Source organism: Castanea sativa, chromosome 4 (assembly GCF_040712315.1).
Source record: "Castanea sativa cultivar Marrone di Chiusa Pesio chromosome 4, ASM4071231v1".
Taxonomy (NCBI): Eukaryota; Viridiplantae; Streptophyta; class Magnoliopsida; order Fagales; family Fagaceae; genus Castanea; species Castanea sativa.
In genome coordinates, this window is record NC_134016.1 from 6,261,219 (window position 1) to 6,287,547 (window position 26,329).

Consider the following 26,329-nt stretch of genomic DNA (forward strand, 5'->3'; position numbering starts at 1 on the left):
CTCCACTTGGTTTATATACGTACACACCCCATTGAAAGGTTAGGCAAAAAGTTCTACACTCATTCAAGAAAAAGTGAAAAAAAAACACATTGAATTAATTGAATTGCAAGATACAATTATTGTTAAAATCAAGTAAGATTGAAACGAAATAATTAAAGACTTGCATTATGAGATTTCAAATTACAGGTAACCAACTTAAATTTTGGTAAAGTCACAAATAAATAAGTTATAATTTTTCCTAAAATTATACATGTGTATGGAGCCACTTTGTTACAAGCCATTTCAAATATGCAAATAAGAGTTATAATTATTTTTGTAAAGTGTGGTAGTACTTGTAAATATATAATTATTTATTGCAAACCACGGTAGAACGATTTTACAAAAGTTATACCATTAATTATATATATAAACCAAATGGAGAAGAATATTTGTGGAATTTATTTATTTATTTACATGGCTAATTTCAAAGTATAGGACACTCTCTGCTTAACTACTTAATTTTTTCCAAAAGATTTAGGTTTCAATTTTAAAAATGTTTATAAATAGATGATGAAGTTATAGTAAAATCTGTAACATATATGTTCTTTTCACCCTCTAAAGATTCCACAACAAAGATAATGGTGAACTCATGTTATTCATTGGATGAATATGATATAAACTAGCTAATTTGGTTACTATTAAATGGAAAGGTCATCGCTTATTAGTACGATGATAACAAGAGTCAAATTGAATCCTGATCGTGATTATTCAATTATCTTGATAGTAAATTTCATGGTGGAGATACTACTATGGATTTATCTCCTGTGTTGATGAAATAAAGAAAGCACATAATTTTTTAATTATAGGATAAAATATAGAAAAAAAAAAGATCAAGTTTATATTATTTTATTAAATATTAAATCCTAAAATTAAAAATTCTGACCTTATGATATAGCTACAAATTAATGTGATAAAACTGCCAAAAATTTTTTCCCAAAAAAACTATTGAAAAAATATCATAAAAAATTACAAAGAAAAACCACGTACACTACGTCTCAATTTTAGGTTCAAAGGGTAAGAAATATGGTGGAATTAATAGTATTTTGTATCTACCCTAATTTATACAAACAAATTGGGTAATTTAAGGAGATCCGTTTTAGGTTCAACGACTAGCTTGATATTGTTTGAGGTTTAACGAGATAAATTTCAGTAGAATATTTTATATTTAAGTATCAGTTTAATAATTTATTTAATATCTTACAAGGCAAGGTAAACTTGATGAATTAAACATATAACTTGATGATTTAATACAAAGCAAGCTAGTGAGCTTTGGCCCATTATAACCATACTTCTAGTAAGCTTTCAATTGACTGTACGAGCCTGTTCCAACTTCAATGAACTAGTGCCCAGAGCCTCCATTACTAGGTCCGGCTGATAGTTGTTGCAGCCAAGATGCCATAGTAAACTTTGCCTTCTCATAAACCGATGAGTATGGCTCAAGATGATTAGCACTGGAAAAATCCTTACACAGCACCCTGGTTGCCTCGACACGGGTTTGGCTCAAGATAGCCATTGAAATGACAAAAAATAGCAACAAGGTGAGGAATTTCATCTCTAAATAGTGCCCCAAGTTGCACGAGAGGATTGGAGCTTATTGAGTTTCTAAAAGGAGCTTTTTGGTGTTTGGTGGATGTGTATGAGAAAGTATAGAGTGAAGCTTTAAATAGTGATAGAGTTGTGTCAGTTTTCTTGGAGTCATGATGTTTTGTGGGCTTTTAGGGTTTACGTATTGACTAGGGTGTTCAAAAACAGTCATGCAGACTGAAAGCAACAAAAAACGAGGAGTATGATTTTGGGTTAAAGGGGCTGGACAGACTTCCAATTATGCATATTTCTACAACCATAAAGTTTGAAAAATAAAATGCGTTTCTTCAGGAGATATGCATGGACTTGCTTAGGTGAAATCTATGGATACTCTTGTCAAGAGTCAATAGAGTAACTCAATTTGGAATTTGAGTTTCATGTTAACTATGTCCAAGTAATTGAAAATTTTGCATTGACTGACTTGCCTTGTTTCAAGTTCGCGGATAATCCCCATCCCACCAAAAACAAACACAAATATATCCATTATTCAAATAAAACAAAAAAGAAAAGAACAATAATGAAACGTATAACTATATCAACCATGTGTGGGCTCATGTTTAATCAATTTTGGCAACAATAACAGGACGTGGATTTGATTAGTAGCACTTAGCAATATGAACACACTGTTTAATAAAAAGTTGCATCCAAATCCACATTAGAGAGTTTTCCGATCAAATGGATATCCACTTTAACAGAAAAGTTTAATTAGGACATTTGCTTTTTAGTGAAATTATCATGAACATGAATCTCTTACTATTTCTTTTACTATTTTTTTGTGAAATTTTACCCTCAAATGTAAACGCCAACAAATTAAACATGACAAGAATTATGATTGCCAAAATAAACATTAAAACAATAACTTAATATTAATATATGATCACATACTTCTCTATTTATTACGAAAAAGAAAAAAAGAAAAAGAAAAACTTAATACAATATTCACTTTCAAAGAGAACTAGAAATGTAATTTTTTTTTTTTGGTGGGAAAGTGTAATTAAGTGCGTGCGCATGTTTAACAGTTAAGTTGTATCTCAATATATATATATATATATACACACACACACACACACACACACGATTTTTAACTTTTAAATTTATTGCAAAGTGGTCAAGTTGCACAATATGGTATGGTGACCTTTGCCTTCTCATAAATGGCTGAATAATAAAATGGATAATTACACATAACTCACCTGTGGTTTGGGCGAAAATCACTTTGCCTACCGGTGGTTTGAAAAGTGTCACTTAACCCACCTGAAGTATGTTTCATTTGTTTTCCGTAACCCACCTCTGTTTAAATTAGGGATAAATATGTATTTCTACACCCCTTTTATGTCTCTCTCATCCAAAAAAAAAAAAAGACACTAAAACAAGAGAAAATAAGATCAAAAAATGTTATTTGTAAGAATTTAGAAACTTGTCTTAAGAACTCCAATAAATCACAAACTATATTTTTGTAACACACTCAAAAGAAAATAACACAAAAGGGAAATTTTACTTACCCCATAATAAAAATTCTCTGTTTGACTTTCTATGTTCCGCTTTATACTCTAAGAATCACTCTGAGTATATCTCGAAAAGATTATCACTACCAAAATCATTTTTTAAAAGTTCTTGGTTGCCTAGACCCCAGTATAGCACAAAATGGTCATTATTAAGATGACAAAGATAATCAAAATGCGTGGCTAGACTTTAATAACCCATCTTTGAAAATAACCCCCAGGTAGCTGCGATTTTTTGAACTTTAATTTTTCTTCCAAGAAAAAAGTAATGAAGGTTGTGTGTTCTTTGAAAAGAGCTTGGTTTCTTGGGTAAGTGTGTGAGAAAATGTGAACCAGTGAGGTATATATTAGTGATGGAGGTTACATCAGTCTTCTTTGACACGTTGGCTTTGGTGGGCTTTTAGGGAGCATACACTTATTTTACCAAGGACTTTTAAATTAGTCAATGGTAAATTTAATTAGATCTTATATTCTCATGTATGAAATAAAAGAACATAAAGTGTTAGATACGGTATGCCAACTAGCACAAATTTTTTTTTTTTTTTTTTTTGAGCAAAGGGAACTAGCACAACTTATTTTAATTGAACAAAAATTCTATGAACCCATAAAAAATATTACAATTTTTGCCACAATTGTCTACAAGACAGACTGTGAATGGTGGATAAAAAGTGTGGGTTCATCTAAAAGTAATAAATAGCAAATCACATTTGCTATATAGGATATTTGTAGCAAAAGTTATGACTTTTTTTTGTGATACTAGAATTAGTCTCTCTTAATGCAAGAGAGAATAAGTTTTAGAAATGAAAAATATGTACTCATCTCTGATTTCATTGGACCCCCAAAATGGAACAAGTGAACAACAAAGACTACCTCAATTTGCTTGTAACTCACACCATTGGGAAAATAAAAGTCAATGAAAAACATCGGGAAAATTTACCTTTCTTATTTGAAGAGAAATTAAACATGGCACAATGGACGTAGGCTTTTGTTTTGTTATTGGCGATTCCCTCGTTGCTTGGCATAAGAAGAAACATATGGTAGTTGTTAACGTACGTGGTAGAATTTGCACCCTTCTAGACACCACAGCCGAACTTCTTGGGCTATACATTGGCTTTTATCGGATCTCATAGTTGATTTTTCTATTGCAGTTTAATTCATTAAGAGCACAAGTATCATGCGTGCTAAAGGCTATGTTATATTTTGTACCTGACATATATTCCGGATCACTCACACACTAGCAAGTCCCACAGTGTGTGGGGCCTGCCTGTGTGCAAGAGACCCGGCATATATGCCAGGTACAAGATATAATTTTTGCTTTGTCAGATCTCCACACAAGATAAATATATATTTTTTGTTAATTTTTATAATATAGATGGGATTTATTTTAAATTATTTAATATGTTGTAATTTTAAAATAGAAAATATGATGTAGGATGTATTGTAAAATTTTTTATTAAAATTAATAAAGTAATTTTTAAATATCAAAATATCTTTTTTTTTTTTTTTTTTAAAGAACTATCTTATACTAATTCTCTAACAAGCAACGTACGTGACATTCAAGTCACACATAAAAGTTTTGAGAATATGACTCATGCAAGTGTGAAACAGAAGAGTTTGTGTTATGTTGGGTTTTTTTTTTTTTTTTTTTTTTTTAATTTTGTTTTGAGAGATAATTACAATATACTGCTAACCCTGCAGCTCGAAACTTTTCTCCTTAGACCCCCAAACACTCAAATAAAAAACATTTCATGGTTTATTTATACATTTATTCTTGATAACTGAACACATTCTGTGCTAGATTGATTATGTCCACATGCATATGAGTAAAATTGGACTTAGATATGATCAATTGAGATCAATATGATTCAAACATCTCCTACAGTGCACAGGATTCAAGGCAATAGACACACAAGTCCATGCAAGAATGTCGCAAAGAATAACGTAAAATAAGTAAATAAATAAGCCAAGTGCGCAAGTGAAATATTAAAAACACTAATGACTTCTCACTTTGAAAGTAATCAAATAAATTTATTTAATTTGGTTACAACAAATTTGTATAATCCTCCATTTGTGATTCTGTATATCAGTATATGAATACACACCTGTGTGAATCTACAATTTTCTTTATTAAAAAGAGAGTACATGCATAATCCATGTTCTTCTTTTACTATTTTATCAAAAAAAAAAAAAAGTTGTTCTTTTACTAGTTTAAGCTTGCATTTGGCTGTATATATAAGACCCTAATGGCCGATGCCGCCTGGGCTAGGTCCTGATGGCAATCGTTTCAGCAAGGATGCTATGGAGTTGACAGCAGTACAGCCTTCTTGCCTCCACAGTAGTAGTGTGGCTCAATATAGCAATAGAGATGAAAAAGAATATGTAAGGGTGTTGAACTTCATCTCTAAAAGTACCAAAAGTGGCCCAAGTTTATGAATGCTTAAAAAGAGAGTTTTTGGTTCTCTGTGAATGTGCATGAGAAAGCATGGAGGGAGGGCTTTTTATAGTGATAAACTGTGCTAGCTGTCTTGTTGGACTCGATGTTTTGTGGGCTTTCTGGGCTTCCGTATTGACTAGGGCGTTCTAAACGATCCATGCAGACTGAAAGAATCAAGGCCTCGTTTTGTTGCCTAAGTGGGGATACATGTATCTATAGGTTTGAATGCGTCTAAATTTAGTGCTTATATATGGCGGTTTAAACGTACCGCCATATATAAGTGCTTATCTTCATGACAAATAAAGTTCTCATGTCGAAGGTAAATCTTGGCTTGGAAAATGCTAAAGCAATATAAAAATTTTATGATATAAATTTTGCAAACCAATCTAATAATAAATATGATTGGTAGATTTCCAAAACAAAATTAGTTAATGTTGAATTTTCTAATTTATTTTTTGTCATTAGTTTAGTTTAGTTTTTTTTTAGTGACATACCATTTTGTAAAGGTTATATTGTAAAATTTGCATAATTCTTAAAATCGCTTATCTTAATTTTTGGTTAAATAGTGTAAAACTCAACATTGATTTTGTGTTTCCTTTCGTGGTCAACTATCTACGAGTTGAAACTTTTCACATTGACTGAGCTGATCATGTTATTAATTCTTGTATTTTTTTTATTATTATTTTTTTAGAGAAATGAAATATTGTATCCCCTGCCAGTGAATTTCACTCAACCCTGTAACTCTTTTCAGATTTGGTTCAGTAGCACAACTATATGGACATTGGAGATCTTCCCCTGTCAAACTTTTGGTATACATATGTCGAATACCCACCTGAATAAATAAGTTCAAGACACTAGAGATTCTTGGCCAATAAACCATGCATGTACATGGATCCATATCCCATGCAATAGCTCAAAACATCAACACCTCACCAAATAACAAAAATATTACTTCACCCTTAAAATCTTTCAGCCCGCCCACTGTTTTGGTAAGTTTGAGTAAACCCAAACTAAAATCAAATTTTTCTCTCTCTCTCCCCTGCGTTTGAGGTTGCTCTCTGGCTCTCCTTCAACCCATTCTCGTCCTCTCCTTCAATCCATTGTCACAGCAACCCGGTACCAGTCCACACAAGGCCAAGCCTCTCTCTTTCTCTCCCACTTCAACTGGTGTCTCTCTCGCCTCCACCACTCTCTCAACACCTCCATGCTTCCCTCAACCTCATCGTCACCGCTGCCAGCATACCCAACTTTGACCCATCAGCAAAATCGAAGAAAAAACATCAACTCACTAGTTGAAGCCAAACCCCCACGCCTCGTAGAGCACTTTTTAGACCCAGATCAGAGAGCAAGGTTAGGGTTTGGAGAGAATCAGTTGTAGAGAAGTTGATGAAGCTCTCTCTTCACGGCACAGCCACTAGCCCAGACCTCCAGTTCCGACGATACTATCCTTTTTCTCATTGAAAATCCCTAAAATCACAGCTCCCTACATCGGAAATCCCTAAGCTTCTCTCTCTCCTCATCATCTCTCTTTTCTCTTGTTCCTTTGGTTTGTTCTTGTATTTCTCTGTTTTATTTGAGTCTTGAGGTGTATTTCTGGCTTTTGTAGATTCATTTGGAGACCCCTTTGCTGATATGGGTGCAAATACTCCCCTGTGTTCTTCACTCTCTAATGGTTAATACTACTATCTTTCTGTTTTGTTTTTGTTTTTTAATTTCCCAATCTGGAATTAAGTTTATCCAACAGTATTAATGTACTGGAAAGGAGTTGACCATGTGATTACAAAACCCTCATAATATAATCTCCTTTTGGTAGGGGAGAACAATTAATTTTAATCTTAAATGGCTGTGTGTTTAACTGTTTAAGGTTTGGTGAATTTAATTTGGGATTTGGTACAACCCCGCCGCCGCCCCCCCCCCCCCCCCCCCCCCGGCGCATACCCCACCTCTTTAGCCCTCTGCAACAGAGCAGGGGCTGATTTTTGTCTTTTGGATTGAGTTTGATCCAACAATATAATCATGAACTGTTATTAAAGTTTAGAAAGATACTAATTTTATTGTTACTATTTTGTAATACATGTATGGGTTTTAATTAGTGATTTTTCTTTTTGTTATTATGTATATGCAGGAACAATATGCTGTGATAGGTGCAGTATTCGTTCTAATATTTGTGTTATGAAAGGGGATGTTAGAACACACTCTACTTCCTCTTCAATCTTCCTTTACACCTCAAGAGACGAAAATGATTTTGTTAATTATGGAGATGAAGAGGGAGATGAGGTAATCCAGCATGAAAAGATTAGACCATATACACGAAAATAGGAAAAAGGGTACTATGGACACCATTGATGAATTAGACCTTATTGCAAAGAAAGAGCATTCTGGTGTAAATCATCGTTGTGATGCTCAGCATGATGTTCCAGCTGTTTTCTTCTCAACTGGAGGTTATATGGGCAACGTTTATCATGAATTCAATGATGGGATTCTGCCTTTGTTCATTACTTCCCAGCATTTTAACAAGAAGGTTGTGTTTGTCATTCTTGAATATCATGATTGGCGGATTTTGAAGTATGGAGACGGACTTTCTCAATTCTCTAATTATCCAGCAATTGATTTTAGTGGGGACAAGAGAGTCCATTGCTTCCCAGAAGCCATTGTTGGTTTGAGAATCCATGATGAGCTTACCGTGGATTCTTCATTGATCGAGGGGAATAAGAGCATTGTTGATTTTTGAAGTCAGAATTGGCAAAGATTTATAGGGCTCTTAATGCAAGTGATGTAATGAATGGGGTTCATGGGGCAGCCATGACTCATTTTCTCTTTATGAGGCTTGGATCTGTGTTTATTCATTGAGTTTGTTGATAAGAAGGAAATGAAAAGTAGGAAGAATTCTTTGTAAAGATTAGTGAAATTTGTACATCCAGCAGCAAAATGAACTTTCATAGATGTAATATATTTCCTTAATTTGATAATGTAAGAGTTTGCTATATTATGAATTTTGTTGGTGATGGACTTCCTTGAGCTTTTAGGTTCTACTTCATTCATGTTATTTGTTTCAATGAAGCAATGGACAAAACCCAAAACAAAAAGGCCTTATAGCTTAGCAAAATTAGCTTCACAATATAAATATGTGATTTCAGTGTTTCAAGAAAGCCAAAATAGCTACACGTTGATTTTGATCCCAACTAAAATAGATACGAGTCATGTAGCAGTAAAAAAACTTGATAAGTTGGTATACCTTATCTAGCAGTAAAGAAACCTGATAAATGATAATAAGACCAAAAAAATTTCCTAACATGCATTACTTTAATGGTAATAATAACTGCTAATCACCACTGTCACATCCATTTACAACTAATCCAATCACCTTGAAGGACTTGAAACTTTTATGGGAACAGCTAAAACATAAAAATTAGTCCATAATTGAACTTAAACATTTTGAACTTAAACTAACATGAGAAAATTTCACTATAATTGAACTTACCATTTATTAGCTTTTTACATACCAAAAAAGTGCTGTATTTGCAGGCAAGCATTTGTATTTTCAACACATGGAGTTAGTCCATAATTGGACCTAACTTCATTTCCCTGTGTATATATATAAACAAATAAGTTTATTCATTTGGTGAGTAGAGAGGATATAAACACATGGATTTATTTTTTACTTGACAAATATTCATTTGGTTAGTAAGAATTAAAACTAAATATTTTAAATTTGAGGGACCAAAACCAAACTTCCCTCAACCAAAAATATAGTAAGTCACTCACCAAATTGTTACAGGTGGAACTCACACAAAGGACCAATCAGGAATGACCTTTTAATAAAATCACTCACCACAGGCTAAGCCAAAACCCAAATCACCCATTGCCAGGTATGCATAGCCAAGAGACGATCAATAGCCAAGTACACCCAAATCATCCATCACTATCAACTATCAAAGAGCTAACCCAAATCACTCGTCAACAAGACAACACACAGCCAAGTCATAACAATATCCCAACCCATCAACTACCTGATTGGCAGTCAAGAGCTGCTTAAATCTTACACATAAAGCCACTTCAACAGAAACTTCGTAATACAAATCAATCAGAGAAATAGACTTCAAATCTACCACACAGATTCAAAAGTTTCTAGAAAGTCACTTAAAAAATGAATATGCATCACACAAATCTAACAAGTTCATGAAAAAAAAAAAAGAAGAAGGGAAGATTGGCAAAGCTCAACTGAGGGAAGATAGTCACTTAAAGCAACGTTTACATTTTACCTAACAAATAGTTGCATCATTTGATAATTGAGACAATGATGGAGTTAATTGAAACAATGATGGAGTTAATGAAGCCTATGTAATCACAATGATTATAAGAGAAATAATTTACGAAATCATCTAATTACTTATAATTGCAAAACAAGTAAACATATAAGTTTTTTCAAAATTTCATATATGAAAACATTTACATTTTACTTGACTAACATTCACAGGATTTGATATTTGAGACAATAATAGAGTTAATGGTGTTTATGTAATCACAATAATTATAAGAGAGAGTATAAGAAATCATCTAATTACTTATAAGTGCAAAACATGTAAACAAGTATGTTTACTCTTAAGAATGACGTGAAACTAGTTTGGTAACTATGGATTGGTCCCAATTCAGATGTCATCATTGGCGTGGAAAAAGCGATAGGATAAGTCTGCTATATCACAAAAAAGAAAACCTTATTAATAAATTCACAAATGAAAAGGCAAGTGTAGTACAACCTCCAACTTCACAAATTATTAAGTTATTCCACTATGAATAAAAAAAATATCTTACTTGATGCGAATAATGTTTTCCATGTGAGCCATAATTATTATATTGCATGTTAGGAGCAAAACCAGGTTCCTATATGAGAAAAAAAAAATATATATATATATATATATTATTATTAGCCATAACAATATAATAGTTTACAAACAATTGAAACTTAGTAAGGGATAAAAATAAATAAATAAAATTTACTTTGAAAAACTATTGGCTAACCTTATCATTTAATCCAACTCTACCCCTTTTTTTTTCTTTGCTTCTCAACCCAACTTTTATTTCTTTTTCCACCCTTGCGGCCTTCTTTTTTCTTAAGAACTTTTGCTCTTTCTAACAAATCTTCCAAATGTTGGTTAGGATCAAGATTTTCTACACCACTACATAATGGCATTTGATGGGGCAATTGATGACCAGCCACATTTTTTGCTGCAATGTCTTCAACATTTTTTTTCATATTCCTCTATCATCTTCTCTATTAATGCAAATGCCTCTTCGTTGTCTGCCGCTCGAGAAGCTAATCATACCAACTTGGGACATAATCTTCTATATCGCTGTGTAACACTCAAGTTGACATCCTCTTCCACATTTGTTCTCCTATTGTCCAAGGTACATCCACTTTTTGTCTCTCTTGTCCATCTTTTCAAAATGTACATATCAGGAAGTGTTTTTATATCAAGGAAGTCAAAGACTTTCAGAACATGGCAACATAAAATCCCAACAATTTCAAACTTTCTACAACTACATGAAAATGTCTTATCTGCAGTGTCATAAGAGACTATGAACTCACCAGACTTATGCATAAACTCAATAGTGTATGTATGCACTAACAAGTCCTCTTGGCGATTTTTTATCCTTGTTGCTGATGCAACGTCATATTGATCGTGAAACATTCGAAATATTACAGGTGTGTACACTTGTATTGCTTGCTTCAACAATGGAGAATTTTTCAAGCTCAACTGGGGAAATTTTTGTTGCATTAAATTCAGCTTGTAACTCTTTTTCTCGTTTTTGCTCAATCACTCGATCAAAATGTTCAAAAAATTCTGCCACATCCAAATCAGATCTCGAGTAGTTTTTCAAATCTCCATTCAAGCTTTCACTAAGTTGGGTACTTCGTATTCCTAATGTAAATTCATTCTTCATATAACAGTTTGCCCACTTTCCTTTCAATTTGTAGATAGTATCCAACCAACTACAATCATGTATAGCATATGTGTCAATCATGTCCTCCCAAGTTTTTTCAAATTCAATTTCATCATTAAACTCAAACATTCAAGTTTTAAAAACTTGAAGAAAAGAAGAACCATCCTTCATTAAATTCCCCAAATGTTTTATCCTATTTTGCATTATGTGCCAAGTACATAATCCATGGTAAGTGTTAGGCATTACCTCACTCAATGCCTTTGCCATTGCAGGATCTTGATCTGTAAAAATTGTTTTAGGTCTTTTACCTACATGTGCAACTAAGAACCTTTCAAACAACCACTTAAATGATTTTGCCATTTCATCATATAAAAGAGCAGCCCCAAAAACCATTAACCCTCTATGGTGACTGAAATCGGTAAATACCCCTAAGGGTTTTAGCTCTTTATTAGTATCATATGTAGTGTCAAATGTCACCACATCACCAAAATTAGAATAATTAATAATCATTCTAGCATCAACCCAAAAAATGTTTGTAATTTGCTCAACATTATCTAATTGTACTGCTTATTGAAAGGATGGATTTGTAGCCAATTGTTCCTGAAAGTATCCTAATAAGCATGTAGCTTGACCATAGATCAAATTTTTTTACCGTCTTGTTCTAAGATAATTATATTGATCAAGCTCAGTGAATTCAAGATTAGCTCTCCCACCAGCTCCTCTACTCATTAACTCATGTGTTGCTTTTGGCTTGATTCTAGAAGAGGATGCTAACTCAATCAATCTTACATGAACTTCTGAGATTTTCCATTGAGATCTCATCATATAAACTGTTTCTGATAGATGAAGAGTGTGATTATGTTCTTCAATAAAATCGATCACTTTATACTTTCTAGTTTCTCGCACTAATGAAACATATAGCTTTACAGGACAATTAGTCCTTGTATCATCTCGGTTACGAGTGTGAATCATATCTTCTTTTTTTGGACCTCGAATGCGCTGCTTTGCACATACAAATCCCTTTGATGTTATCTTTCCATCCTTCTTATTTTTATTTATGTGATGCTTTCTAACATCAAACCCCATTTGCCTTCCGAATTTTAGCCAAAATTCCCATGCATCTTCTAATGTATCGAATTCCATACCAACTCTAGGACTCAAATTTTCATTGGCATCAATGTTTTGAGAGAATTCTCACCATACTATGCAATGAATTAAAGAATACTCCTGTAATTAACAAACAAATGTACAAAAAATCAACTATTATAAATACAATGAGGACCTAAAAGCATAGAATTCAAGAAGAGAACCAAAGGATAGAAACTTATATAGGACAAGGAAACAATGAAAAACACATTGACAATTCACAAGTGATACTTCAAATTAGAATGTAAAAGACATCAATAAAGTTATTGAGGATGATTTGTATTCATTGATCTTTGAGAGAGAATAAAGTTATAAATGATAAGATTTTGATTTAGTTATTATTGAAAATATGCAAAACTTATTAACGCTGAAACAACTATCCATTTTTCAATTACCTGAATTATATGACAAAATAAGGTTTCAATCATGAGTAGACCTCTACTGGTGGGACAAACAGAATTACTTAAATTGTCTAAAAATCTTATAAGACTTAAAGGGGGTCATTTCAGGGCTAATTGGAAGCTAAGCAATTTGGTATTAAGGGCTCAATGTAGATATTGCGTATTGATACTAACCTACATGGTCATTAACTCATTTACAATTTTCACCCTAACCCACAATTATTTTTGCAATATCAACACCTTATTTCAAGATTAACTTGCAATGCCCACCCCAATATCTAATATTAGTATTAAAATGCAAAATTTAGTAAAGGCCCACTTGGGTGAACATTACAAATTAATTTTGATACATTAGTGCACACTACCACATAAACCAGCCCGCTACTTTCGTAAATTCTACACTAATTTTGATTGGTAAACTGATCTCCAATCTAGGTATTGAATATGTGTTGATCACAAAAATTTATAGTTTAGGATGGACATTACAAATATCCTATAGTTTATGGTGGATAGTTACAATAAACCCTGGTATCAAAAAGTTAATTTTTTCAACTCAAATTATGTTTTGCCTAAATATTCCAATGGATAGGGAAATTTATCCAAAAATAAAAGGTGATTTTCTTTTGGGTATAAGAAATAACTAATACATATCTTGGGCAAGATTAGAAAGTCAGCTCATTAAGGAAAAAAATAAAGAGTAGTCCACTTCAAAATAGTACACTACCATTCTCTAAAGTCATTCACTTCATATCATTCTCTAAAGTGTATAATAGGTGAATTCTTGAATTCTTAATTAATATTTAATCTATTTTACAGTTCCTGTCCTCTCAATCACTTAAATCTGAAGAATAGCACATTTAGTTCCAAATTTTTGGTAGAACTGAAAAGGTAAGCAAAGATTCAATACTCACAACTAGATGTAACAACATTCTGGTAATAGTTCCATGGGATTGGCCACTGGATCATCACCCTCATCGTCTTTTACAAGAGGTAGTGATCCTAGCTTGGGGATGGAAGCTATCTGAACACCACCAGTCCTGTCCTATGAATCATGAGCACCACACCAATACTTTAAGTACCAATAGAGGCCAGATGCAATTTCTACAGCTATGGTTCCTTTAATCCTGAAAGAGGAATGCAAAATTAAAAATTGCAGAATATATATATATATATATATATATATATATATATATATATATATATATATATATATATATTGCTTTCTCTCATTTCGGGGAGAAGGGGGTAGCAGAAGATATGTCTGAAAGAAAAACCAACAAGAATCTTTCATAGCCAGATACCTACTTATCCTTTAGAAGGGGTTAAAAAATAATTATTTCAATGGTGACATCTTTCGATGCACAAAACAATAAATTTAAAGGTTCAAAACTTTAAGTTCAAATCAGTTCATCCAATGAGCCCAAGAGGAGGGGGAATGGGAGGGATTAATGATATCAGCCATAAAATTCTTGGAGATGAAAATTTCCAGAAATGGACAAATAAAGATCCTTAAAAAACAAAAACTAGTATTTTGAGTTGATGAACTCATTGAGTGGAAGATTCAAGTCCTAGATCGAGATTGAAGCGTGCATGGTGGAAAGAAGCAGACGAGTTTGAGGTTGTTCTTCTGACTTCTGTCTTTTTGTGTTCTGTTCTTGTCTTGCTCGATCTTCTTCTATGTTGGGGATGGACCCGCGGTGACTATCACAAAGGTGTTTGGCTTCAGTGAGACCTTCACTCCATGAGAGTTGGGGGTTTGGTTTTAAATGCTAAGTTTTAGTGTTTGGGTGTAAGCTGGGGTTGCTGTGACCTATGAAGCACGGGTGCGTTTCGGGATTCGGGTGCGGGTACGGAAGCGGGTGCAGGACTCGGCAATTTTTGAAAAAGTAGGGTGCGGGTACGGCGATTAAAAAATTATTAAAAATATTTTTATTTATATTTTTAATATATTGCTAAACATACTTTTTTCACATTATATAAATATATACCAAATTTAAGAGTAATAGTAAATAATAACTAGAATACAGAGAATGGGAGAGAGCCTAGCTGAAGAGTGAAGGCAGAGAGTGGGAGAGAGGCGCAAGAAAAATGAAGAGAGAGAGGGCTGGGTCTTGGTTTTTTTCTAAACGGTGCGTTTGCACCCTTTTTTTTTTTTTTTTTTTTTTTTCGGCCAAGTTAAACGATTATGCACCTGTTGTTTTTTTTTTTTTTTGAATTTCGGTCAGTATCGGCCGATTTTTCCGGTATTGGTTTGCGCTCGATACGGACCGATTCGGGCTGAATCGGCGCGAATCAGCCCGAATCGGCGTCGTATCGTGCCGAAAAAATTATTTTTTTAATGCCCGACGCGGCACGGACTCGCAGGTAGCGGCGTCGCCTGCGGATCCCCGCGTCGAACGCGGGTGCGGCGGCCCAAACGCCGCACCCGTGCTTCCCAAGCTGTGACAATGGATTGAAGGAGAGGCAGAGACGGCAGCTACGCAGGAGAGAGAGAGAGAGAGAGAGAGAGAGAGAAATTTGATTTTCTGTTTGGTTACTCAGACTTTTACCAAAACAGTGGGCAGGTTGAATGAATAGTGGGCGGGCTGCTGTGACAACGAATTGGAGGAAGATAATGGGTTGAAGGAGAGGCAGAGAGCAACCTCAAACGCAGGGGAGAGAGAGAGAGAGAGAAAATTTTGATTTTAGCTTGGGTTTACTCAGACTTACCAAAACAGTGGGTGGGCTGAACTGATTTTAAGGGTAAAGTAGTATATATTTTTGTTATTTGGTAAGGTGTCAATTTTTTAAGCCATTAGATTAAATCTATGGCTGAGAAGAGAGCTATTGCACACCGTGCAATACCCTAGGTATTTCACGGGACATGAATCCCATGTACATCAACCTCTTAATTAATATTTGTTTCTCAACTTTAGTTGTGAGTTTACACTCAAACGTGAGAACGCCAACAAGAATTAATAAGTAAACAGACAGCAAACAATTGTTTTTTTGAATGAATTAGAACATTTATACCAATGCATATTCAAAAAATTCAACCGTCAATACAAGGAGCTCAAGCTACTGATGGTAAAAACAAAGAATCAAAGAATAAATTTAACGTGTCATTTACATTTGTGTCCTATAAGTTACTTTATATAGTATACTACGTACTATATGCTTGTAGTTGTATAAGCATTTCATAAATTCAATGAATTAATGACCAGGGCCACTAGGACTAGGTCCTGATGGCAACTTTTGAAGCCAAAAATCCATGGTGTACTTTGCCTTCTCGTAAATTTTTGAGTATGTGTGATGATGATTATCACTAGCAAAATCCTCCTTTAAAGTCCACGAAATTACCACGAAGATTACAAAGATCATAATCAAAATAGTGCAAGTGTTTCTAAAACCATAAGTAATAAATTTATTGCATCTTGTTGCCTTGGAACAAATGTGACATCGAATCATACTTCTTTCCCTCGAAAACAAAAACAAATATATGATATATCCATTATTGAAAAAAAAAAGAAAAAAAAAAAGAACAATAATGTAACGTTTAACTATATCAATCATATGTGAGGGCTCATGTTTCATCAATTCTAGCAATATTAACAAGACGTAGATTTGGTTAGTATCACTTGGCAATATGAACACACTGCTTAATAAAAAGTTGCATCCAAATGCACATTAGAGTGTTTTCCGATCAAATTAATACCCGCTTTAACAGAAAAGTTTAATTTCTACATTAGATTCTTAGTGGAATTATAATGAACGTGAATCTCTTACTATCTCTTTTACTACTTTGTTGTGAAAGTTTACCCTCACATGTAAACGCCAACAAATTAAACATGACAGGAATTATGGTTGCCAAAATAATTAAGAAAACATTCAAACAATAACTTTTATATATATAAAATAAAGCAGAAACTGTAATTTTAGAAGTTCTCTTTTTGAATTCTTTTGAAATTTAAAATTTAAAATTTATTGCAAAGTGGTCATCTGCACAAGCTGCAGACAAAGACCATGTCATTGTCTCTCCTACGTTAATTTATATACCTTTTTTTTTTTTTTTTTTTTTTTTGGTGGCTGTAACCTAGTATAAGAACTTCCCATTTGATGAACTAATGACCAGGTCATTAGCTAGGACTAGATTTTGATGAAAACCGTTGGAGTCAATGCCATGGTGACCTTTGCAGCCATAAATGGCTGAATAATAAAAGTCTCTGTTCGACTTTCTTTGTTTTATTTTATGCTCTAGTAATTACTTTTTGAGTATATCTGGAGGTGGTAATTACTCCTAATAAAATTAATTTTTAATGTTCTCTGGTTGCCTTGACCCCAGTATAGCACAAAATGGTCACTAAGATAACGATAATCAAAATGGTGCTAGACTTTGGTAACTAATCTTTGAAAATAACCCCTGACTAGCTGTGATTTTTGAACTTTAATTTTTCTTCCAAGAAAAAAGTAATGAAGGTTGTGTGTTCTTTGAAAAGAGCTAGGTTTCTTGGGTAAGTGTATGAGAAAATATATATGAACCGGTGAGGTATACATAAGTGATGGAGTTTACATCAGTCTTCTTTGACACGTTCGTTTTGGTGGGCTTTTAAGGTACATATACTTGTTGACCAAGGATTTTTGAATTAGTCAAAGGTAATTTATTTTAATTAGATTTTATATTCTTTTGTATGAAATAAAAGAACATAAAAAGTGTTAGATAAGGTATGCCAACTAGCACAACTTATTTGAACAAAATTTTACTGTACAAAAATTCTAGTTACACCAAAAAAAAAAGAGACTAAAATAGAAAACTCACCTTCTAAATTTCTTCAAGATTCTTTTCAGTTTTCTCATTTTGGTTTTGTTCATTTCAGTCCTTTAAGTTTCAGATTTATTTAATTAAGGTCTTTCCGTCAACTTTTGTTTAATTTTTTTTTTTAAATCTGAAAAATATTTTTTAATTTAAAAAATTTAAAGAAAAATTAGAAAAATTGAAAAATTAACCACAATATATAACAAATGTTGAAAGAAAAGTTTTAATTAAATAAACTTGAAAGTCAAAGAACTGAAATGAATTTTGGTGAAACATAAAAGGTAGATTTTACATTTTTGCCTAAAAAATAATATAATTCTTGCCACAATCATATATATGGTAAACTGTAAATGGTAGAGAAAAATTATAAATTCATATGAAAATGACAAATAACCAATTTCAATTTTCTAAGATAATTGTCGCAAAATTACTCTATTTATTTATTTGCAAGAGTAGAATTAATTTTTTCCTTACTCCAAGAAAATAGCGTTAGAAAAGAAAAAACATGAACTCTTCCGTTTTGAAGTTATTGGGCCCCACAATTGAACAACAAACAAATCCGACTTTGCTTGTACCGCAAACCATTGGGAAAATACAAGTCAACCAAAAACATTGGGAAAATTTATTTTATTTGAAGGTAAATTAAACATTGCATGAGAGCACCAACAATGGTGGCACAATTACTAAACAGCAAGCTTCAATGATGGTGGAATATCTATTTTTCTTTTTTTGTAAATGGTGAACAGTGAACTGCTATTTTTACAAGTTCACTGTAGCATCAAAGGAGAGGGGGGACTATTGTTTATTTGGTGGTTGTGGATGATAAAGAGACAAAAATGAAGAGAGATAAGAAGACAACAAATAAAGTAAGAATAATAATAATAAAAAAAGAATAAAAAGAATTTTTAAATGAAGTGGTAAAAAAATAGAACCATTGATGTTCAGTATATTGTAAAGTGTAATGTTAAAATAGATAAAACAACTTTTTGAGTTATTAAAAACTAAAATTTTTAGATCCACCAATGTAGATGCTCTGATAAACGTAAGTTTTTGTTTTATTTTTTACGATCCCCTCATTTCTTGGCATAGGAAGAAATAGATTGGCATGGTAAAATATTACACCCTAGTAGAGACACCATAGCCGAACTTCTTTGGCTATACATTAGCTTCTATACGATACTTGAGTTGAATATTGCTCTATTGTAGTTCATGTTCTAATCCATTAAGAGAAATAGTATCAAGTGTGTTAAATGCTAAATTTTTAATTATTAACACACCAAAACACACACAAAAAAATCACATTAATAAAATGTGTCAAATGCTAAATAAATTTGACATTTGTTACAGTAATGTACTAATATAAACCGTATGGTTATATATACTAAACATATTTCAGTATTTTTCATTCAATTTTCTTTCTCTCACATCACAACCTCACGTAATGTCATCTCTCTCTCTCTCTCATATTTTATTCAATTTTCTATCCCACATCACATCCCCACATCCTCTCTCTCTCTCCCTTTCTCTTTGCCTCTCTCTTCCTCAGATCCCCACACATGATAAATATATTTGTTTTGTTAATTTTTAAATATAGAAGAGGTTTGTTTTAAATTAATCTAATGTGTTGTAATCTTAAAATAAAATATTTGATATAGAATATATCGCAAAATAGTATATTAAAATAGATAAAATAATTTTTTAATTTGTCAAAATAGCTTTTTTTTTTTTTTAAGAATATATGCTGCTAATGCTCTAACAATCAACGTAACATTCAAGTCACACACGTAAAGGGTCTGGGAATCTGACTCATGCAAGTGTAAAATAGAAGAGTTTGTGATATGTTGGGAATTAAAAAAAAAAAAAAAAATTTTAAGCTTAAAAGTAACAGCATTTCATGGTTTATTTATACATTTATTCTTGATAACTGAACACATTCTGTGCTAGATTGAATCTGTGACCCTCTCCTACATTCCTTTCATGTTTCAACGTATAAATATTTATGTCCACATGCATATGAGTAAAATTGGACTCAGATACGATCAATTGAGATCAATATGATCAAACATCTGTGCAGTGCACAGGATTTAAGGCATCACAATCTCTAAGCCAATAAACACACAAGTCTATGCAAGAATGGGCACAAAGAATAACGTAAAATAATTAAATAAATAAGCCAAGTGCGCAAGCGAAATATTAGAAACAGTAATGACTTGTCACTTTGAATGTAATCAAATAAATTTATTTGATTTGGTTACAACAAATTTGTATAATCCTCTATTTGTGATTCTGTATATCAGTATAAGAATACACAACTGTGTGAGCCTATAATTTTCTTTATTTAAAAGAAAGTACATGCATAATCCATGTTCTTCTTTTACTAGATTAAGCTTGTATTTGGCTGTATATATAAGACCCTAATGGCCGATGACGCCTGGGCTAGGTCCTGATGGCAATCGTTCCAGCAAGCATGCTATGGAGTTCTTCGCCTTCTCGTAGACCGACGAGGATCTCTCCAGGTTATTAACATTGCCAAAACCCTCACACAACATGCACAGCCTACTTGCCTCCACAGCAGTAGTGTGGCTCAATACAGCAACAGAGATGACAAAGATTATGAAAAGGGTGTTGAACTTCATCTCTAATAAAAGTACCAAAAGTGGCCCAAGAGAGCTGGAGTTTATGAATGCTTAAAAAGGGTGTTTTTGGTTCTCTGTGAATGTGCGTGAGAAAGTATGGAAGGGAAGCTTTGTATAGTGATAAACTGTGCTAGCAGTCTTCTTGGACTCATGATGTTTTGTGGGCTTTTTGGGCTTTCGTATTGACTAGGGCGTTATAAACGAGTCATGCAGACTGAAAGAATCAAGGCCACGTTTTGTTGCCTAAGTGGGGATCGATGCATGGATCTTCATGTTTGAATGCGTCTAAACCGCCATAATAAGTGCTTATCTTCATGACAAATGAAGTTCTCATGTCGAAGGTAAATCTGGGCTTGGAAAATGATAAAACAAATTTTATAATTTAAATTTTGCAAACCAATGTAATAATAAATATGATTGGTAGATTTCAAAAACAAATTTAGTTAATGTTGAATTTTCTAATTTATTTTTTGTCATTAGTTTAGTTTTTTTATTTTTTATTTTTATTTTTATTTTTAGTGACATAGTAGTTCGTAAAATTTGCATAATTCTTAACGTCTCTTATCTTAATTTTTGGTTTCAGCTGTGTCAAGAGTACGTCAGCAGAAAGTAAATAGTGTAAAACTCAACATTGATTTTGTGTTACCTTTCGTTGTAAACTATCTATGGGTTGAAACTTTTCGCATTGACTGAACTGATCATCGTGTTATTAATTCTAGTGTTTTTTTTTTTTTTTTTTGTATAATATTTTTTTTTAGAAAAATGAAATATTACATCCCTGCCAGTGAATTTCACTCAACCCAGTAACTCTTTCCGGATTTGGTTCAGTAGCACAACTATATGGACATTGGAGATCTTCCCCAGTCAAACTTTTGGTATACATATGTCGAATACCACCTGAATAAATAAGTTTAAGACACTAGAGATTCCTGGCCAATAAACCATGCATGTACATCAACCTCTTAATTACTATTTCTTTCTCAACTTGAGTTGTGAGTTTACACTCAAACGTGAGAACGCTAACAAGAATTAATAAGTAAACAGACAGCAAACAATTGTTTTTTTGAATGAATTAGAACTTTTATACCAATGCATATTCTTAAAATTCAACCTTCAATACAAGCAGCTCAAGCTACTGATGGTGAAAACAAAGAATCAAAGAATAAATTTAGCGTCTCATTTACATTCACTACAAAAAACGCGCTTTTTGGCCGCGTTTTTTAGCCGCGTTTTTGTAAAACGCGGCTACAGACAGGGGTTTTGAACCGCGTTTTACAAAAATGCAGCTCCAGGAAACACGTATAGCTGCGTTTACTAAACGCAGCTATAGACCTGCACTGAAGCCGCGTTCTTTAGTGTTGAGGTTGCATTTGGCTGGTAGGATTTTAGCCGCGTTTTTAGAAACGCGGCTCCAGGGGTTTTTTTTTTTTTTTTGTTCTCATTATTTTTGGAGCCGCGTTTAAGAAACGCAGCTCCAGACATGTTGAAGCTGCGTTTCATTAAACGCAGCTCCTAAATGTTGAAGCTGCGTTTAATCAAACGCAGCTTCAACATTTAGTATAAATAAAAAAATAAAAAAAAACCTATCTCATCTCTTCTCTGCTCTGCCTCTCCGTGCTGCTACCGATCTCTCTGTGGTAAGTCTTCTTCTTCCTCTTCTACTTTCTTCTTCCTTTTCTTCTTCTTCTTCTTCTTCTTCTTCTTCCTCTTCTGCTTTCCTCTTCCTCTTCTTCTTCTTCTTCCTCTTCTTCTTCTTCCTCTTCTGCTCTTCGTTTTTTCGATCTGTAATTTTTTTTTAAAATTTAGTTATGATACTTTCTGATCTGAGAAAGTGTTTTTGAAGGTACTCATTTGATAAAAAACGCACCAAGCAAGACTGATCTGCTACAAAAAACCACCAGGTACGCATTTGAAAATTTTTTTTTAGATCGTTTTGAGTTTTTGAGGGTTTGGAGATTTAATGATGACCCATTTGGTTCTTTAGTTGATTGGGTTTTGAAATTTGTTTGTTGATTGTGTGTATTTGATCTAACTTTGTTTGTTTGTTTCGGTTCTTTAGTTGATAGTGTGTGTTTGTTTCGGTTCTTTATTTTGTGTTAGTTATAGATGAAACAATTAATTGGAAAGAAGGTTCTTTGGTGCTGTTCATTAGCGCTGTTCATTAGCATACAACACATAATTTTTCAGTAAAGGTGTAAATTTGAAATTATAAATTAAAAGCATAAGTTGGAATCAATTAAAATAGAGTTCATAAATCTAAATCTATAATAGTGGAATATTTGCCGTCTCCTATCAAGGTGATGCCATCTTTCTTAGTGTGAATCTTCTCCTTATAAACCCCGACTTCACGTAAATCACAAACCGTTTCCCGAAGCGGCTTTGATGGCTTCCGACACGGTTTTATAGTTGCTCGAACCATCTTTGGCAACTATGACATTTGCCTTTGCCTCAACTAGCTTTCTATCTCGAGTAAATACCCACTTTGGAAAAGTTATGCTCTTCTTTGATTTACCGGTACCGGTGTTGGTGATCCCGTTGACAAGAGCTAATGGATTACTTCCCAATTGAGATAGATAATCCATCTTCTTAGATATCCGGTTCTGAACTATATTGAAGTACTCTTCGGAGAGACCGAGGCCGTCACCGAGTCTTTACAAGCTTGTTGGAAAATCAAGGCAGCACTTAGCCATGTTTGAATGTCATGTTTGTTTTTCTCCGCAGAATCTTTTATGGCTAACATGGATTGCTCAAGCCATTTGAGAGACATGTTCATGAGCTCTTCACAATAGCCTACCATATAAAAAACAAAGAGTGGGGCTTAATCAATTAAGAATATAAAAATAGAGACACAAACAGTAACACATAAACAAACATGTATATTGTAATTGGAAATTGGAGTCTCTGTCAACAACATGCAAGTGAAGTTGTCAACAACATGCAACAACTAATTCTTGGGCTTCAAATTGGGAGCTGAATTTTGCAAAATTTGAAGTGGTCAGCTTCGTCTCAGAGATGGCCTTGTTAACAAGAGCCAACACAATGTCAACAGGTTGATTGGCTGAGTCCAATCTGGTCAAGGTTTCAACACAGAGGATAGGATATCTAGTAAAGCCGCATTCCTTTACATAATTTTGATTATCATCCATGGCAGCCCATGAAATGGAAGCCCCTCCTAGACCCAATGCACATAATCCCAACACCCAAAACACTAGAAGTTCCATCCTCATACCAAAGGCTTGAACAATTTAAGTTGCATCATTCTTGCAGCGGGCATGCCCAGCCGCTTGCCAGAGCCGCATCATTCTTCGATGATGATGCTTCAGTGGGCATGCCCAGTGGGGCATTCCCCATCACTGCGGTGGGCATGCCATTCTTTGCAGAAGCATTTGCATCATTCTTCTTTGCATCAGGGCAACTTAGTATAATTGTAATTATAGCAACTAATAGGGATACAACTTTTTTTTTTTAATATTATTGCCTTAATTTATTGTGATCAAAGCAACATAATTTTTACATAGGTCAAACATTGACAATACTTTTTTGTACTACTCAATCATAATGGATCACGTCAGCAGTTATATCAAATGTTATGTTTACAGACTCTTTAATTGTTTTTACCCTCGTGACCAAATATCATTTGTTGATTTGTTTAATTTTTGTTTTCCATTTTCAAGATTGTAATATTTGTTTGTCTTAGCTGTATAATTCCTGCTTCAATTACAAATTCTATTGACGGAGTGCATTCGTATTGCATGTCATATTGAACACTTAAGATTAACGTCATTCGTATAGAAATAGTAGAAAGAATAATTGATAAGTTGTGTTGGAAACTTGTGATAGCAGGGATAAATCAATTCAGTTGTGATAACAGGCAAAAAAGAAAGAAAAAAAACAGGGAAGAGGGAAAAAAAAAAAAAAAAAAAGAGACGCTATAGCCGTGTTTTTTATAAACGCGGCTATAGTCCGCAGCCTATAACCGCGGCTCAATCGGGTCTATAGCCGCGTTTTTTAAAAACGCGGCTATAGACCCAAAGCCTATAGCCGTGGTTCAAAAACGCGGCTTCAGGCTTGAGCTGTAGCCGCGGTTATAAAAACGCGGCTACAGACCCGCAGGGTCTGTTGCTGCGTCGCTTAGGCGTGGGTTGTAAACGCGGCCACAGAAAACGCGGCTATAGGTTATAGCCGCGTTTTCGGGGTCTATAGCCGCGTTTTTGAAACGCGGCTATAGACCGCGTTTTTTGTAGTGATTTGTGTCCTATAAGTTACTGTATATAGTATACTACGAACTATATGCTTGTAGTTGTATAAGCATTTCATAAATTCAATGAATTAATGACTAGGGCCACTAGGACTAGGTCCTGATGGCAATTTTTGAAGCCAATACTTCATGGTGTACTTTACCTTCTCGTAAATTTTTTAGTATGTGTTGTACGTTTTTAGCCCCCTTAACACAAGTTGTTTAACATAATTAATTAATCAAGTGAATACTTATGTCTATTATTCAGATCTAGGTTAAAACAAAACAATCATATCATGCAAAGTAACAGAAAAGTAAATAACACAACGATATGATGATCCAGAAAAACCAAACTGGTAAAAAACCTGGGGAGAATTTAACCTAGTTATGTTTAAGGTAAAAAACAAATCCACAATAGAAAATCGAAGTTTACAATAATACTTAGACCACTAATATCCTATTGCTACCACATGTAGAACTTACTGGCACAACCACGTGCAAACTCCAAATTCACGGACTTCTTCTCTATTAGGCATTTACAACACAAGCACCCACACTTGTGATAAAAAACACAAATTTTCTGTTTGTGACTCTAAGACCACCCTTAAAGGTTTAAATCATAAGTACCTTTGATGACTAGAGAAGGTATCAACTTCCACAATACTGGATCTCTAGATTCTTCAAGGAATAACATCGGTAGAAGACATGAGAGAGTTTTTTGGGTACAAAACCCTAGATACAAAGGAGGCACACTCTTCTCTCTCTGAAAAGCCTTATAAAAATGTGTTTAGAGTTTCCTTTATATGCTAGAAGAAGTAGATCTGAAACCCTAATCCTTAATGGGCTTGGACTGCTGTTTGTGCTTAATTAAAATTCTTCAGATACGTATTTCAATCGGTCGAATCTGTCTCTCGATCAGTCAAACTAGGCAAATTTTGAAAAAATCTTCTTTCTACAACTTACTGGTTCCTAAATCTTGACTTGAATCACCTTGAGCATTGTCTAATAATACATATAGACTCTAGAATCTATATCTAGACAAGTTTATATTCACGATTTGTTAATTGTTATAAACTTTTACAACCTAACATGTGTGATAATGATTATCACTAGCAATATTAACAGGACGTAGATTTGGTTAGTAGCACTTGGCAATATGAACACACTGTTTAATAAAAAGTTGCATCCAAATGCACATTAGAGTGTTTTACGATCAAATTGATACCCGCATTAACAAAAAAGTTTAATTTGGACATTAGATTCTTAGTGAAATTATCATGAACGTGAATCTCTTACTATCTCTTTTACTACTTTGTTGTGAAAGTTTATGGTTTCCAAAATATGTCAAAAAACATTTTAAAAAAATAACTTTATATATATATATATATATATATTGTTAGAGATATATTAGCTCATTAGCATAGATCTAAACCTAATTCTACTTTGTGTGCAAGTCAAGTACTCTCTTACTTATATTAAAAGTCTATTAGTTTAGAGTTTAGTCTATTATATATATCCATGTTATGGGTCATTGTAACATATGTTTTGTACTACACTTTTATATAATAAAGATGTAATCTTTAAGGGTTTCCTCCATGAACATAGGCCGTAAGGCTGA

The 26,329-nt window shown here is 33.5% G+C and overlaps 3 pseudogenes; 1 reads left to right on the plus strand and 2 right to left on the minus strand.

Moving 5' to 3' along the window:
• The first annotated feature begins 6,568 nt into the window (after positions 1–6,568).
• On the plus strand, positions 6,569–8,432 carry LOC142630945 (xylan glycosyltransferase MUCI21-like; annotated as a pseudogene).
• Positions 8,433–10,594: 2,162 nt separating this feature from the next.
• On the minus strand, positions 10,595–20,474 carry LOC142632360 (protein FAR1-RELATED SEQUENCE 5-like; annotated as a pseudogene).
• A 2,248-nt stretch (positions 20,475–22,722) lies between these two features.
• LOC142632361 (putative pectinesterase/pectinesterase inhibitor 54) lies at positions 22,723–23,701 on the minus strand (annotated as a pseudogene).
• Positions 23,702–26,329: the final 2,628 nt, after the last annotated feature.